This window comes from Bufo gargarizans, chromosome 10, assembly GCF_014858855.1.
Source record: "Bufo gargarizans isolate SCDJY-AF-19 chromosome 10, ASM1485885v1, whole genome shotgun sequence".
NCBI classification, from domain to species: Eukaryota; Metazoa; Chordata; class Amphibia; order Anura; family Bufonidae; genus Bufo; species Bufo gargarizans.
This window is the reverse complement of record NC_058089.1, coordinates 131,363,074-131,380,013: the sequence shown is the minus strand read 5'-3', so window position 1 is coordinate 131,380,013 and position 16,940 is coordinate 131,363,074. Positions and strand designations below refer to the sequence as shown.

Below are 16,940 nucleotides of genomic sequence, written 5' to 3'. Positions count from 1 at the left end.
TTTAACTTGGAGAATTTTATTATTTTTGTTATTACTATCGCCAGGTGAACAATTAAAAAAAAGAAAACATTAAAATGAAATAAAAATTCCTGCTCCCTCTGGGTTTTGTGGGAGGCCAGAATATGTGTGATATCAGACACATAAGAAGCTCGCAATAAGGGCTCGTTCACACGAACGTGTGCTGCCCCTTTTTATATTGCGGACCGCATTTGCGGATCCGTAATACACGGTCACAGTTCCGAACTTCCGTGGCCATTCAGCATCACGGATGCGCACCCATTCATTTCAATAGGTCCGCAAATCCGGAGATGCAGAACGGAAGAACTACGGAGTGCTTTCTGGGGTTCCATTCCGTGCTTCCACACCGCAAAAAGATAGAACTTGCTCTCTTTTAGCGGAACATGTTATAATGGAAAATAATAAAGTGAATGGACCTCATCCCTATTTATTATCATCTCCTTAGCAACCATCCGTGAAAATCGCATTGCATCCGCACTTGCTTGCGGATGTAATGCAATTTTCACGCAGCCCTAGTCATTGGCCAGGGCTGCGTGAAAAAAACCCCCACAGAATATAGAACATGATGCGATTTTCACGCAACGCACAAGTGATGCGTGAAAAAAAAAATATATAAATCGCTCATGTACACAGACCCATTGAAATTAATGGGTCAGGATTCAGTGCGGGTGCTATGTGTTCATGTCACACATTGCACCCGCGTGGAAAACTCGCCCATGTAAGGGTACTTTCACACTAGTGTTTTTTATTTCCGGCATAGAATTCCGTCACAGGGGCTCTATACCGGAAAAGAACTGATCAGGCATATCCCCATGTATTCTGAATGGAGAGTAATCCGTTCAGGATGAATCAGGGTTAGGGATCGACCTATATAGATTTTTTAGGGCCGATACAGATACCGATAATTTGGGAACTTTCAGGCCGATAGCCGATAATTTATACCGATATTCTGTGAATTTTCATTTTTGACAGAAAAAAAATCCTACACAAATCTGCTGAAAATGAATGTTTATTGTTAACGTGTTTTTTGTTTTTTTTTATCTTTCTTTTTCATTTATACTTAATCTTTTTTATTTTTACTAACTTTTAGCCCCCTTAGGGACTAGAACCCTTGTCCTATTCACCCTGGTAGATCTCTATCAGGGTGAATAGGATCTCACACTGTCCCCGCTGCCCTGTGCTCTGTGCACACAGCAGCATGGTGCTTACCGTGGCAGCCAGGGCTTCAGTAGCGTCCTGGCTGCCATGGTAACGGATCGGAGCCCCAGGCTTACACTGCTGGGGCTCCGATCGGAGGAGGAGGGGACCCTGTGGCCACTGCCACCAATGATCAATACTGGGGGGCTTGGGTGGGGGGGGGCGCACTGCGCCACCAATGTTTTTAATACGGGGGTGGGGGGGCGCACTGCGCCACCAATGATTAATACTGGGGTGGGGGTGTGTTGGGCTCGGGGCGCATTGCGCCACCAATGATTAATACTGGAGGGCTTGGTGGGGTGGGGGGGGGGGGGCTCTCTGCGCCGAAGATGAATCTCTAATTTATTCATATACAGGAGGCGGGAGCTGCAGGATCACATAGCCGGCTCCTGACCTCTATGACAAGTAGCTGCGATCCGCGGCACCTGAGGGGTTAACTACTGCAGATCGCAGCTACCGCTCAGAGGTCAGGAGCCGGCTATGTGATCCTGCAGCTCCCGCCTCCTGTTCAATTTGAATGAATGAGTAAGTTAACATCATTGGTGGCGCAGTGGCCAAAGCCCCGCCCCTCCTCTTCCAATCTGTCTCTTCATTGGCGGCAGCAGCAGCACGGGGGGGGGGGGGGGGGGGGGAGAGACACTGCTTCCTTCTCCCCTGTGCTGCTGAGGGAACACGGAGAGCGCTGAGAGCAGAGCGATCCTTGTTCCCAATACGTTATCGGAATATCAGCAATTTAGATGCCGATAACGGTCAAATTCCTGAATATCAGCCGATAATATCGGTAAAACCGATAATCAGTCGATCCCTAATCAGGATGTCTTCAGTTCAGTCGTTTTGACTGACCAGACAAAAGATAAAACCGTAGCATGCTATGGGGCCTTAGTTTTGGTCCCAAATTATATCTGCTTCCTATGGAGATTGCTGGAAGATTACGAAGTCTAGAATGAATCAGCTTCAATTGAACTTTTGAGCTAAAAGTTTCTTGCTTTTCATTTGGATGTCTGTTCAGTCGCCCGAGCTGCTGTCTAGAATTTGGGCGTACATCCCCCTGATAGTTTCAAAGTTCTTTAATTTAGCTATAGCTATGCAGAAAATGAAAGTACCACTCGATCTTGATACTTCCCGGCTACACAGTAAGGTGTCATGGGTGTCAGAATATCAAAGGCGATTAGCACATTGCAGCATTTTTTGCTTGTATTCTTTGGTGCAAATGGTACATATAAAGCATTTTTCTGGCATTTTTAGCAGGAGTTTTTTTTTTTTTTTACAGCATGCTCACGTGATGGCTGTTATTTTCTATATGCTTTCATAAAGGATGGCAACACCAAAAGAATATGAATGTAAAAATGTTATAAAATAACGCCATTAAAAATGCTTTCAAAAATTATATGAAAAGAAAAGTAAACCACACAAGATCATATATATTAATTTAAGAGAATATCTGGGAGGAAGGTCAGAGGTTGGAGTCACACAAGCAGTTTACGTTGCACTATTTTAGCCAATTCAGGAAGGGGAAGGACAATAGAAGGACTTCTACCTCCTGCTAGCTCCACTCCAAAACCACATCACAAACTGCACGTGCGATTCCAGGTGAGGGTAGACTACCAGAAATTCCCAATTTCTGTGCATTTCCGCACCAAATGTCCATCGAAATCTTCATGTGTTACTTGTTGATCCTTCCATTGAAAAGGGTGAAATCTGCACCAAAAATTGCACAAACAACTGACATGCTGTCGATAGTCAGACACTTTGTGGAAAAAACGTGTGTAGTGGAAAGATCCGCATGGGATGGGTCCGCTGTGCTTCTTCTACAGCAAAGAAATATGAAAAGAGCAGAATAAACTCATGCCAAGAACATGCTGTAAAAGGACCAACAGCAAGACACTGGGGCACATTTACGAAGGCCCTACAATTAGTCTAATTTATCACCTGTTTTCGTCTAATACACATACGTATACCCATGTGTACATCCGGTGATGCATCAGTGACTCTTCTCAGGGATAGAGAAACATTTCTACAAAAGCTTCCCATTGGAAAAAACCCTCCATAATCAGGTCCATCACAGCTCGTATGCCTGGAATATTGCACTTTCCAAAGTTCTGCAAGACTTATGACGGACACCCCAAGAGAGCTCAGAAATGACAAATCATTTTGGGAAGAGCCATCTGGACGTGTTCAGAGTCACGCAGAGATATTAGCGCCTGGGAGGACAGCTCGTACTTCAAACGTGTTGTACTGATGGTCGACGGATCTGAACCCCACCAGAACACTTAGATGCACTCCAGATACTGCATCTTGTGCCCAAATAATGTAATGTGAAGTCCATCTAATACTGCCTTCCCGCCCTAAAAGATTACAAATGTTCTTAAAGGGGAATTCCAGGACTTAGATACTGATGGCCTATCCTCCAGATAAGTCAATATCAAATCAGTGTGGGTCCCACACCCAGCACCAGAAACCATACAGTAAGCCGGAACCGGAAGGTCCCATCCACTGTGTAGTGGTCGTGTTGGAGCACCGCACCAAGGCTCCCATCCAACTGAGCTGCAGTGTGCCCGAAACTACACAGCGGTCACCGACCGCTGCCCAAAGCAGCTAACCGGTGGGGGACCTTAGTGTCGGACCCCTACTAATTTGATATGGATGACCTGAGGATAGGTCATCAATATCTTAATCCCTTTAATCCCCTATAGGAAAATCAGCACATCTAAAGATCCCTTTTACATGGGCTGATGTTTGGGAATGAATTTTCGTTCACGTAATAACCATACAAGCAAACGCTCGTTTGTCAGGTGATCACATCTTTTATGCATCATTTGTCAGGAACACATTGGAGGTCATTTACAACATTTTATGCCAGTTTTTGGGATAAAAATTGTTGCAAGACGCCTGTTGCAAGACGCCATTCAGGGAATGCACCGAGTTTACGACAGGGCACATGGTATGGGGTCATCCATTCTCATGATCGGTGGCGGCCCCGGCAGCAGAACCCCCAGTGATTTAATAGTTATCCCCTATCCAATGGTGTAAAGTACAGTACATGTGTTGTGCCATAGTGGTCCCGCCCCTTCCACTAAGCTCCACCCACTAAGTGTTGAGAGTTATGTATATACTGAAGTGGTCAGTAGTTTTTGTGCACACGTTCAGTAAATGACCCCCAATCACTGCAGTTGCTTTGCATTTGTGAAATGTTCTGCTTCAGTCTGCGCTGGAGTAACATGTGCCAAATTTATCAAACGGAGCATCTTTAAATATAACACTTCTGTCTACAGAACTTACTCTGTTTTTTTCCACTACCCATGTACTTCAATGAGAGAAATGTTGATGACTTAAAAAAAGCTGCGAATGAGATATAATTATTTTATTTATTTTTTTAAAGGTGGCGAGAGTGGTGTAAAAATCACAAAAAGTCACAGGTTTTTGCATCGAGATTGCTTGGATTACTTTTCCTACACCCTTTGATATATGGTAGATGCATTGCATAGGCAGCATAATCTCCTGTCGGATTTACAGACAAAGAATTCCATCCAGCTGCTCAGCCCATTGGGGCCACATTTTTGCTGCTCAGATGAGAACCCATTCACTTCAATGGGGCTGCAAAAGATGCGGACAACACTCCATGTGCTGTCCGCATCTGTTGCTCCATTCCGTGGCCCCGCAAAAAAAAAAATAGAACACGTCCTATTCTTCTCTGTTTTGTGGACAAGGATAAGACATTGTGAAAGTGAAAAAATGTTTACAGGCTCTCAGCCACTATCCGCGTTTTGCGGATCTGCAAAAACAGCTACGGCCATGTGCGTGTGCCCTAAATCTGACACACCAGGAAAACCACACCCGAGTCTGTCAGAAGTACAATTTGTTCACATCCCGATTTATCAAAGCGCCAACATCTACTTCTAACCAATTCAATAGAGCCCAGCAGCCTGAGGAACTGCTTTACTGCAAGGCTAAGCCCACACAATTGGTATTTCCAACACCGATTTCATTACAAATTTGTGACAATGTCTGCAAGTGTCGCATTTAACACATTTTTAAGTGTCGCATTTAACACATTTTTCACGCTATGTACTTAAAGGGTGCAAATCACCAGGAAAAACTGCAGCCTTTCTGCAAAATGATGAGCATTTAAATATCCCAAGTAAGCTTCTGTTTCCGTTAAACACATGGCTTTGGGGTCTGCAGTTCTCATCCTCTTACTGGTTGTCAGGACATACTGGGACAACAGGACACGATGAAAAGCTCTGCTATGAAATTTCCCAAAAATCAGAGCCAGTAAGCACGTGAGCTCCTGATCCCGAGCACACATCTGGTAGCTTTATCGTGTTACACCTGCTGTTGCCGTTGTGGCACCATTGTATTTTCTGTAGGGCTGGGAGACATTGCAGCTCGATGCATCTGCAGCAGGTCTACAAAAATGATTTATGCATTCTTCAGTAATTGTTTTCACTCTGAATATTAAGCTACCAGAGATGGACGGCCAAGTGCAACACCGCGCAGGTCCATGTCCTTCCAACGAAAACAGAACTTCCCTGGGATCTCAGCAGTTTAATAAGAGATTGGCCACAGATCAGCACAGGGGAAATATGGGGCTTCGGAGCACATAACAAGGGGCTGGATTGTTTGTTGAAGCATTCTGCGTAGTCCAGTTCAAGATTCGCTCCAGATACTATTTAAGAAATCAAGGATTAGATTCGCAGACTTCCCCCAAGATGAACATCCTCTAGTTATTCTGAGATGCTATCAGGAGAGATGACTTCCAGGAAAATATCCCAGCTTTTGAGAAAAGCTGACGTCTAACCAGGGTCAGATCTCGCCCTAAACCCTCCGCAGCACTAAGCGTCATTTAGCGTCTCCAGATCTAGGATGGTGTGAACAGGGCGCTGCAGGTGTTCTGTCCTCGTGAGGTTCTGGGCTGACATCTCTCCGAAGCATCAAAACCAAGATGGCTTGATAAGACCAATGCGGAAATCTGGAGTTTATGTCGTTCAATTTTAGCACAGGAATGACGCATTCTGCGACACCACACCAGATACATCTACGACAGGCGTCCGAGGTTCACGTGGCGGGCTCTAACCAATCTAATAGTAAACTTAACAGAAGGCAGTGGCCGGGAGCAGAGGGGGCATTGTTTAGAATAATACATTTTTCTGTTATCCGATCCTATGCAGACCTATGTGCCTCCATAGTAAGGCCTCTTTCACACTAGTGTTATTCTTTTCCAACATAGAGTTCCGTCACAGGGGCTCTATACCGGAAAAGAACTGATCAGTTTTATCCCTATGCGGTCTGAATGGAGGGCGATCCGTTCAGGATGCATCAGGATGTCTTCAGTTCAGTCGTTTTGACTGATCAGGCAAAAGATAAAACCGCAGCATGCTACGGTTTTATCTCCGGCGAAAAAAACTGAAGACTTGACTGAATGCAGATTTTTTTCCCATAGGAATGTATTCGTGCCGGATCCGGCATTCAAAATACCGGAATGCCGGATCCGTCCTTCCGGCGTGCGCATGCGCACGCCGGTAAAAATGGGAAAAAATATACAAGACGGATCCGTCTGTCCGCATGACAAGCGGAGAGACGGATCCGTCCTTGCAATGCATTTGTGAGACGGATCCGTCTCACAAATGCTTTCAATCAGCGGCAGATGGGCGGATCCGGCGTGCAGTTCCGACGACGGAACTGCCCGCCGGATCACACTGCCGCAAGTGTTAAAGTAGCCTAACTGGACTACAAACTGGCAAGTCCGACCCTGCAGCCCTTTCATCTGTCCAGAACCTCTTACTGACATTGGGCCAGTAGAAACTTGAAGACGGATGGCGATATTACTGCACGATTAGACTGCACAGGGTTTGCTTCTGGTTTGTAACTGCTGAAGAAAAACCAAAGACAAAAAAAAAAACTGGTTAAAGGGAACCTGTCACCGGGATTTTGTGTATAGAGCTGAGGACATGGGTTGCTAGATGGCCGCTAGCACATCCGCAATACCCAGTCCCCATAGCTCTGTGTGCTTTTATTGTGTAAAAAACCCGATTTGATACATATGCAAATTAACCTGAGACGAGTCCTGTCCCCGAGACGAGTCCTCTCCCCGAGACGAGTAAGGGACAGGAATCATCTCAGGTTAATTTGCATATGTATCAAATCGTTTTTTTTACACAATAAAAGCACACAGAGCTATAGGGACTGTATATTGTGAATGTGCTCAACCCATGTCCTCAGCTCTATACACAAAATCCCAGTGACAGGTTCCCTTTAAGGCTACATGCACACGAACGTTAGGGCTCCGTGCCTGTGCTGCAGACCGGAAATTGCGGTCCGCAATGCACGGGCACAGACCGTGAAGCAGCCGCATGCGGATTGCGGACCTATTCACTTGAATGGGGTCCGCGATCTGCATCCGACGGTCCGCACTGCAAAAAAGCAGTGCATGCACTACTCTTTTGCTGTGCGGAGGCACGGCCAGAAACACGTAGTGCTTCCATGAGGTTCTGATGCTTCCCTCCGTTCCGCATCTCCGTGAATGGGTCCGCGATCCGTGATGCGGAATGCACGCTGTATGTGGGCCGCAATACGACCACGGGGGGGCACATGGTTGTGTGCATGTAGCCTAAGAAAGTAGAATTCACATTAAAGGGGTTCTCTGGGCTTTTAATACTGATGACCTATCATCAGGATAGGTCACGAATATCAGATCGGTAGGCGTCCGACACCCGGTACCGATCAACTGTATAAGGAGATGGCACACATAGTGTGCACGTGCCACCTCTTCCTGCTCGCTTCTGTCAAAACAGGAAGAGAGAAGGGCGATGGCACTTGCACACTGCGCACGCCTTCTCTCCATACAGCGGATCGGCGGGGGTGCTCCTGCAATTCCAGAATGGAGCGAGAATCCCGCAATGGACTCGTCCATGTGAAACAGCCCTAATACTGATGACCTATCCTCAGGATAGGTCAGCAGTATCTGATAGGAGGGGGTCTGACACCAGGGACCCTCACCAATCATTTGTTCAAAAAAGCACTGGTGCTCACAGCAGCACCGTGGCCTTTTCTCAGCTTATCTAGTGATGTGACGTTCATCGGTCACAAGGCCTAGGTGCAAGTGAATGGGGCTGAGCGTGATACGAAACACAGCCACTACACAATGGATGGCACTGGGCTAGGTAAGCACAGACCCCCAACGATCAGAGGACAAGTCATCAGTTATAAAGCACATCCAATTCTATAAATCACGGCACTCAGTAAAGCGTGTAACGCCATCCTCCATTCCATTTCTCCTGTATAGAGTGGCAGTGAAAAAAGGTCCGGGACCGAAACGTTGGCCAGTACTAACAGATGTGTACCTAAAGGATGGAATAAGCTATTTCTTCAATTTTAAAGAAGATATTCTCTATACTGAATGCCGTGATTTATACAACGGGATTATACGTGGGCTCCGCCCCATCATTGAGCGCTATATAAGCTTCTCCAACTAGTTTCTTTTTTTTTTTATCAGTTATACGGCCGCACACTGCGAAAAGAATCCAGTGCACAAAATTGACCTGTGGCGAGAATACTAAAGTACTATTTCTGTGGCTAGGAGACAACTAATAGATAAGAGGGGGGCCAACCACGGGGACCCAAACAGATCACAAGAACAGCAACCACATACCCAACAGGGGCCCCGAAACTATATAGAGGGGAAGGTCCAGCATGCGCACAGCTGTTCTGTTCATCATTATGTTATTGCCAGAAACGGGGACCCCCGGTCTCGTGGTTGCCGTGGGTCCAAATGGTTGGATCCCCACCAATCTGATAGTTATAGGGGAAAACATGATGTAACCAGAATACGTCTTTAGGTCCACAATTTATGCTATGCTGCATGTTTCACCCACTGCAAAACCGGGTGAAATCCACCACAAAATACTAAACAAATCAGCATTTTTGCAGTTGATTAATTGTGGATTTTGCTACAGAAACATGGCCCCTGAAACTCAGCCCCATGGGGATGTAACCTAACAGGCGGCCGATGGAAGAAAAGCGTGCGAGTATGGGGTAAGGCCTTAAAATCATTCACAAAATATTTCACCCACTTTTCCCCAAAGAAGAGAGTTTTGCACGAGAGGCTTCGTGATTCATACGGCTACGACTGACCGCGCTCCCAGCGTGTTACTACACCGGCCCACACTCATGTAGAGTATACAAGGAAAATGTTCAGTCTCAGAATTGTGTGCAGAAAGTCCAGAGTATTAGGCCTCTTTCACACGGGCGAGTTTTCCACGTGGGTGCGATGCGTGATGTGAACGCATACAACGCACTGAATCCTGACCCATTCGTTTCAATGGGTCTGTGTACATGAGCAGTTTTTTTTCACGCATCAGTTCTGCTTTGCGTGAAAAACGCAGCAGGTTCTATATTCTGCGTTGGTCACGCAGCCCTGGCCCTATAGAAGTGAGTGGGGCTTCAGTACAAAAAAACGCATCGCATCCGTAAGCAAGTGCGGATACAATGCGTTTTTCACTGATGGTAGTTAAGAGATGTAAACCTTCAGTTTTTTATCAAAACACAGTGCACCCGTGCGGGGGAAAAACGGAACAGCTGAACGCAATCGCAGACAAAACTGACTGAACTTGCTTGCAAAATGGTGGGAGTTTCCCTGAACACATCCAGACCTAATCCGTCACGCTCGTGTGATAGAGGCCTTACAGTGCCAGCTAAGTGGCTGAGATTTTAGCAAACCTTTTCCAATGATGTGAGAGAGAAAAAAATCTGCGGCGGGGATTTTAAACGCATGTGAATTTTGATGCTTTTCGTAACCCCCCCCACCCCCACCCCCGTGAGGCCAGACCCTGTATGTCAGCTGCATCTAACCACATCTAACAGTCGTGTTGAAAAGGACATAACCATAACGGGGCGATAAGACTTGGCCCTTATTCACACATCAGTGACAGTGAACCAAATCCCGGTGCGGCTCTAAGCGCAGATCTTTCCCTTATACCTTAGGTCTATGGAGGCTCCAGTCCTGGTTTTGCCTTGATCACTGACAAAAAAAACGATGCTGGATTTGGAGGAGTAGATAATCGTTACGATTTGAACGCTAGCAATTTAAGGTGGATGATAATCACATAATGTGAATATATGCAGAGACCGTACGATTTTTACAAAAAAAACACTTGTGAAATGCTTGTCCTTACTGAACTGTGGCAATGTAAGGCCCCATGCACATGGCCGTTGTTCACAGCCGTGTGCGGGCCGTGGAACCGCGGCCTGGATCCCTCCTGAGAGCAGGAGCGCACGGCGTCACTGGTTGCTATGACGCCGTGCGCTCCCTGCTGCCGGCACAGTACAGTAATACACTGGTATGATCTATACCAGTGTATTACTGTACTGTGCCGGCAGCAGGGGGCGCACGGCGTCATAGCAACCAGTGACGCCGTGCGCTCCTGCTCTCAGGAGGGATCCAGGCCGCGGTTCCACGGCCCGCACACGGCTGTGAACAACGGCCGTGTGCATGGGGCCTTAATGTGCACCATGTGACCCTTGGCCGATAGGAACAATAGGGGAGATTTACTAAACTGGTGTAAAGAACTGGTGTAGGCTACCTTCATATTGGCGTTATTGCTATACGGTTTTGAGACCCGGTGTGCGATGTCCAAAAAACTGCAAAACACTTCTGTCCTAATAATACAACTGGCTGCATCCTTTCAGAATGGACCCGGTTGTATTATATTGAAAATGAAGAAACAAAAAAAAAACAAAAAAAAAAAAAGGGATCCGCACCCAGAGGTCGCAATAACGCCTGTACAAGCGCCAGACGCCTGTTCAGGCCATTTTACTCCCTGGAAAAAGACTTGTGTGTCTTTTTACGCTTGGTCTTTTTCTAGTCAGGAGAGCAGCTCCAGTCTGGACTAAACACTACATTGTGTTTACAGGACCTGTGGTGATGTCAGAGTCATGTGATCAGCCGTGTGTGGGAGGGGTTAGGGGAACACAGGCTCTTGTAGCACTGTGCTGGTGGAGAATGCAGAGGTACATTATGTATGGAAGGTAAGTATAAAGCAGGGCTATGTCAGTGTAACCAGTCTAATGTACAGCTTTCTGTGTGTAATGTGCACACAGTAGTTCTATCTGTGTAATTGACATGTAGCAGAGCTGTGTGTGCAATGTGTATATAGTAAACTATCTGTGTAATGGGCATGTAGTAGAGCTGTGTATGTAATATGTATATAGTAGCGTTGGGTGGGTGCCGTGTATGGCAGCATTAGATATATGAATTACCCCGAAATTATTACGCCTCAAAATTGTTAAGAGTATTTTTACTCTTCTGGAAAAAAATGTAGTGCGGCTTCTGCTGGTACTATTGACTTACATGGTTTTTGGTGCCGGATCCGGCTTCTTCAGTTTCCCATGCCACAATCAAAAACGCTGCACAAACTGGAACAGAATGCATTCTGGTGGACCCCGTTGTGGTTTGCTGAGTTTTGTCCCCATTAACAATGAATGGGGACAAAACTGAAGCGTAGCGCTGTGGTTTTTAGAGCACGTGTCAGATCTGAAAACGGACAGCACAACGCATATATGAAAGCCTATTTAGGCTACTTTCACAACTGCGTTAGGTGCGGATCCGTCTTGTATCAGCACAGATGGATCCGCACCGATATTTCAAACGCTTGTATCCGTTCAGAACTAATCTGTTAGACTATTTTTTGAAAGAATAATGCAAAGTCAAAACGGATCCGTCCTGACTTACATTGAAAGTCAATGGGGGACAGATCCGCTTTCAATTGCACCATATTGTCAGTGAAAATGGATCCGTCCCCATTGACTTACATTGTAAGTCAGGACCGATCCATTAGGCTCCACATCGTCAGAGGGTCACAAAACCGCTGCAAGCTTCGTTTTCCAAAGGAGCTCTCCAAAACGAAAGTTGGAATCTGATTGGTTGCTATGGGCAACTAAGCCAGTTCTACTTTACACCAGTTTGATACGTCCACGCAGGCGTTTTATGTAAGTGTTGCCTGCGTGTGACCTTTTCTGATGCGTGGACTAACATATATTCGCAGTGGAGGCCCGTACTCTACGTAATGCTTGCTAGATGTAGATATTTTCGGAGTGTCAGCTTGTTTCATTTCTACTTGTGATACACTATTCAAACATCCTGAACACGGAGTCGTCTCATTCGCTGCACGCTACATTTGCTGATCAGCTGATTGCAAGCATTTCTCTGCCGGGTCCCGTTATAGTCCATGCTCATTCACACTCCAGGGACAGCACGGACTTTTAGTGCGTCACACATCGGGGGGTTTCCACAGACAATGGGTCAGCAGACACACTGCTTCAGAGCAAAGACACTCATTGAAGCCTATGGGTCCGTAAACACGTTAAGCCTGCGCGTTCTGTCGGCGTTTCACTGACCACTGGTAGGAGAAGCTCTGGAAGAAAAAAAATGCACACGTGGCCCAAAGACGGATCCTTCATGGACATCTGATGGATTTTCCTTGGGCATCAAATGGCCACGATAATGTGAATGAGGCCTAAGGCTACTTTAGCGGCCGTATTTGTTGTGTTTTTGGCCCTTGCGGAAGACGCAAGTATCAGATGTTAGGACTATGGAAAATATGGAGGGCAAGACATGCACGTGGTTTTTTGCTCCCTGTGTTTTCATTCATCAGGTGGAGTTTTTGTGTCACTGCTTTTTCAAGTCCCCTTCTTTGTAAGGAAAAAGCGCCATTAAGTAATCGCTAGCGGTAAGCCACACAGGAGCTCGGTTATCCAACACTGGCATTTTCTACACCCGTCTTGACACCCACCTCAGGAGGACACGCTCAGTATACAGCTGGGCACACCTCTGTGTACCTATAATGAAATCTACACCAACTCACAAACCGCATCAGTGGTTCATATGTGAAGATGTCCGTGAAGCATCCGTGTTTGGTCCGCGTGTCATCCATATTCCATGAACACGTCTCCTACAAACACTTCATTAAAATCACTGACAGAACATGGACACCATCCGTGTGGCTTCAGCGGTTTTCACGGACTCAACTTAAAAAAGAGTGTTCTGCATCATGAATTAAAATGGCGCATGCCTCCAAAGTCGATGGCAGCAAAGAAACACCAACTGAACTTCTGTCACAACTGCACTTAAAAAGTTACAAACCCACTTTTTGGGGCCACTTTCTGGAGTAGGGGCTCCTTGTAAATACCCCCCTGTTCATGAAAAAAGCTGCAGTAAAATAAAATTGTTGCTTTTATTCTGGCGCCGGAGCGAGATACATGTGGAGCCTAAAACCAGCGACTTTCACATACGCAATTAACTTTTCCGGTATTGAGATCTGGCAGAGGATCTCAATACCAGAGAAAAACAATTGTTTTGTTCCCATTCACTGTCAATGGGGACAAAACTGAACAGAACGAGCCAAAATGCGTTCCGCCTGGCTGCATTACCATACCGGACAAAAAAAAGCCACAAGCTGCGGTTTTCTTTCCATTTTAGGATTGCAAGCAAAACGGATCCGGCATGATCCACAATGTAAGTCAATGGGGAAGGATCTGGTTTCTTGGACAATAGAAAAACGGATCCGTCCCCCATTGGCTTACAATGGAGCTAATGACGGGTCCGTCTTGGCCGTTACAGATAAGGGCTCTTTCACACTTGCGTTGTCCGGATCCGTTGTGTACTCCATTTGCCGGAATTACACGCCGGATACGGAAAAACGCAAGTGAACTGAAAGCATTTGAAGACGGATCAGTCTTCAAAATGCGTTCAGTGTTACTATGGCAGCCAGGACGCTATTAAAGTCCTGGTTGCCATAGTAGTAGTGGGGAGTGGGGGAGCAGTATACTTACCGTCCGTGCGGCTCCTGGGGCGCTCCAGAATGACGTCAGAGCGCCCCATGCGCATGGATGACGTGTCCATGCGATTAAGTCATCCATGCGCGTGGGGCGCCCTGACGTCACTCTGGAGCGCCCAGGGAGCCGCACGGACGGTAAGTATACTGCTCCCCACTACACTTTACCATGGCTGCCAGGACTTTAGCGTCCTGGCAGCCATGGTAACCATTCAGAAAAAGCTAAACATCGGATCCGGTAATGCGCCGAAACGTTTAGCTTAAAGGGACACTGACAGGCCTTCTGAGCATAATTAGCTCTTTATATGCCCCCCTAGGTCTTATAATAAGTTTCCAATTCATATAAGTATTATCCCTGTGCACATTGTAAAACGTTAAAAATAATCTTTATAATCACCTGTCCTTTCTGCCCAAGGGGCGTTCTTTGTGCCGCATTTGTGCCCAGCCGCGTCCCAACTGCCGGATCCTTAGACACGCCCATCGCATTAGTATTCACTTGGCGCAATGTGATCCCGGCGAGCGAGGGTGCCGGGCGCATGCGCAGGGTCTCCGAATGTCGGGGACAGGAAAATACCGCCCAGCGAAGTGAACACTAATGAGATGGGCGTGTCTAAGGATCCGGCAGTTGGGACGCGGCCGGGCACAAATGCGGCACAAAGAACGCCCCTTGGGCAGAAAGGACAGGTGATTATAAAGATTATTTTTAACGTTTTACAATGCGCACAGGGATAATACTTATATGAATTGGAAACTTATTATAAGACCTAGGGGGGCATATAAAGAGCTCATTATGCTCAGAAGGCCTGTCAGTGTCCCTTTAAGGCCGGATCCGGATTAATGCCTTTCAATGGGCATTAATTCCGGATCCGGCCTTGCGGCAAGTGTTCAGGATTTTTGGCCGGCGCAAAAAGCGCAGCATGCTGCGGTATTTTCTCCGGCCAAAAAACGTTCCGGTCCTGAACTGAAGACGTCCTGATGCATCCTGAACGGATTTCTCTCCATTCAGAATGCATTAGGATAAAACTGATCAGGATTCTTCCGGCATAGAGCCCCGACCACGGAACTCTATGCCGGAAGACAAGAACGCAGGTGTGAAAGAGCCCTAATACAACCGGATCTGATGCAGACGGTTGTATTATCAATAACTGAAGCCTTTTTATTGATCCCTGCCGGATCAGGCAAAAACACCAGTGTGAAAGAAGCCTAATCCTTAGGCCTCATTCAGACGCGGCAGACCGGACCTGACCGTCTCTCCGGGGCAGACCGGACCTGACCGTCTCTCCGGGGCAGACCGGACCTGACCGTCTCTCCGGGGCAGACCGGACCTGACCGTCTCTCCGGGGCAGGCCGGACCTGACCGCCTCTCCGGGGCAGGCCGGACCTGACCGCCTCTCCGGGGCAGGCCGGACCTGACCGCCTCTCCGGGGCAGGCCGGACCTGACCGCCTCTCCGGGGCAGGCCGGACCTGACCGTCTCTCCGGGGCAGGCCGGACCTGACCGCCTCTCCGGGGCAGACCGGACCTGACCGTCTCTCCGGGGCAGACCGGACCTGACCGTCTCTCCGGGGCAGACCGGACCTGACCGTCTCTCCGGGGCAGACCGGACCTGACCGCCTCTCCGGGGCAGGCCGGACCTGACCGCCTCTCCGGGGCAGGCCGGACCTGACCGCCTCTCCGGGGCAGGCCGGACCTGACCGTCTCTCCGGGGCAGATGTCCGTCAGATTCCAGCACAAATATGGACAAAAGGAAAACACAGAAGCCACTGGAGGGAATAGATGGCGCCGTTACCCATGGCAACCAGTCAGCCCCTGCTCACACGGAGGCGGGAGATGGTTGCTATGGGTGACGGCTCCACGTCCCCTCACGTCAGGTGACACACGCCACGTCTCGGCATCAGCCCCTATAACTGCCCGCACCCATAGTAAGGCGGCTGTGGCCCTGGACAGGGAGGGGCCCACACCAGGCCTCGGCCACTATTCCCTCACAGCCCGCGACTCCCGCCTCAGGCCTCTCTTCCCGCCCTCCTCCCCGCTCTTTCCTGGAGCCTGTGAAGACCGGGCAGACCCCGGGAAGCCGGAGAGGGCGGCGGGGAGGTGCCCGGAGCTCTGTAACATCGCAGCTCCGCCACTGGTCTCCAGTTACCGTTTGGGGGCGAGTTCTCGTGGTGTTTTGTGGGCGATAATGGCGTCCTTCCTCGCGAGAGAATCCAGCACCTCCTCTCCTCCTCACAGCGGCGGGTACCGGATTGCGCCTGCGCGGCTTGTGGTAGAAGGCGCAAGCGCGGATCACCACTGGGAGGCTGATGCCACCTGCTGGTGAAAGTGTGGAAGAGCAGGGACGTCTGGGGCCAATCACAGGCCGTAATAACAATAGAAATGATAGATAGATAGATAGATAGATAGATAGATAGATAGATAGATAGATAGATAGATAGATAGATAGATAGATAGATAGATAGATAGATAGATAGATAGATAGATAGATAGGAGATAGACAGATAGAGAGATAGATAGATAGATAGATAGATAGATAGGAGAGAGATAGATAATAGATAGATAGATAGATAGATAGATAGATATGAGATAGATAGATAGATAGATAGATAGATAGATGATAGATAGATAGATAGATAGATAGATAGATAGATAGATAGATAGATAGGAGATAGATAGATAGATTATAGATAGATAGATAGATAGATAGATATGAGATAGAGAGATAGATAGATAGATAGATAGGAGAGAGATAGATAATAGATAGATAGATAGATATGAGATAGATAGATAGATAGATAGATGATAGATAGATAGATAGATAGGAGATAGATAGATAGATTAATAGATAATAGATAGATAGATATGAGATAGATAGATAGAGAGATAGATATGAGATAGATAA

The 16,940-nt window shown here is 47.4% G+C and overlaps 1 protein-coding gene across 1 annotated transcript in view; it reads right to left on the bottom strand.

Moving 5' to 3' along the window:
* Positions 1–16,298, bottom strand: part of LOC122920612 (BTG3 associated nuclear protein) — a 326,695-nt gene extending 310,397 nt beyond the window's left edge. The window contains exon 1 of the mRNA XM_044270256.1: positions 16,185–16,298. The gene's annotated coding sequence lies outside the window, so the exon portion shown is untranslated. The remainder of the gene's footprint in view (positions 1–16,184) is intronic.
* Positions 16,299–16,940: the final 642 nt, after the last annotated feature.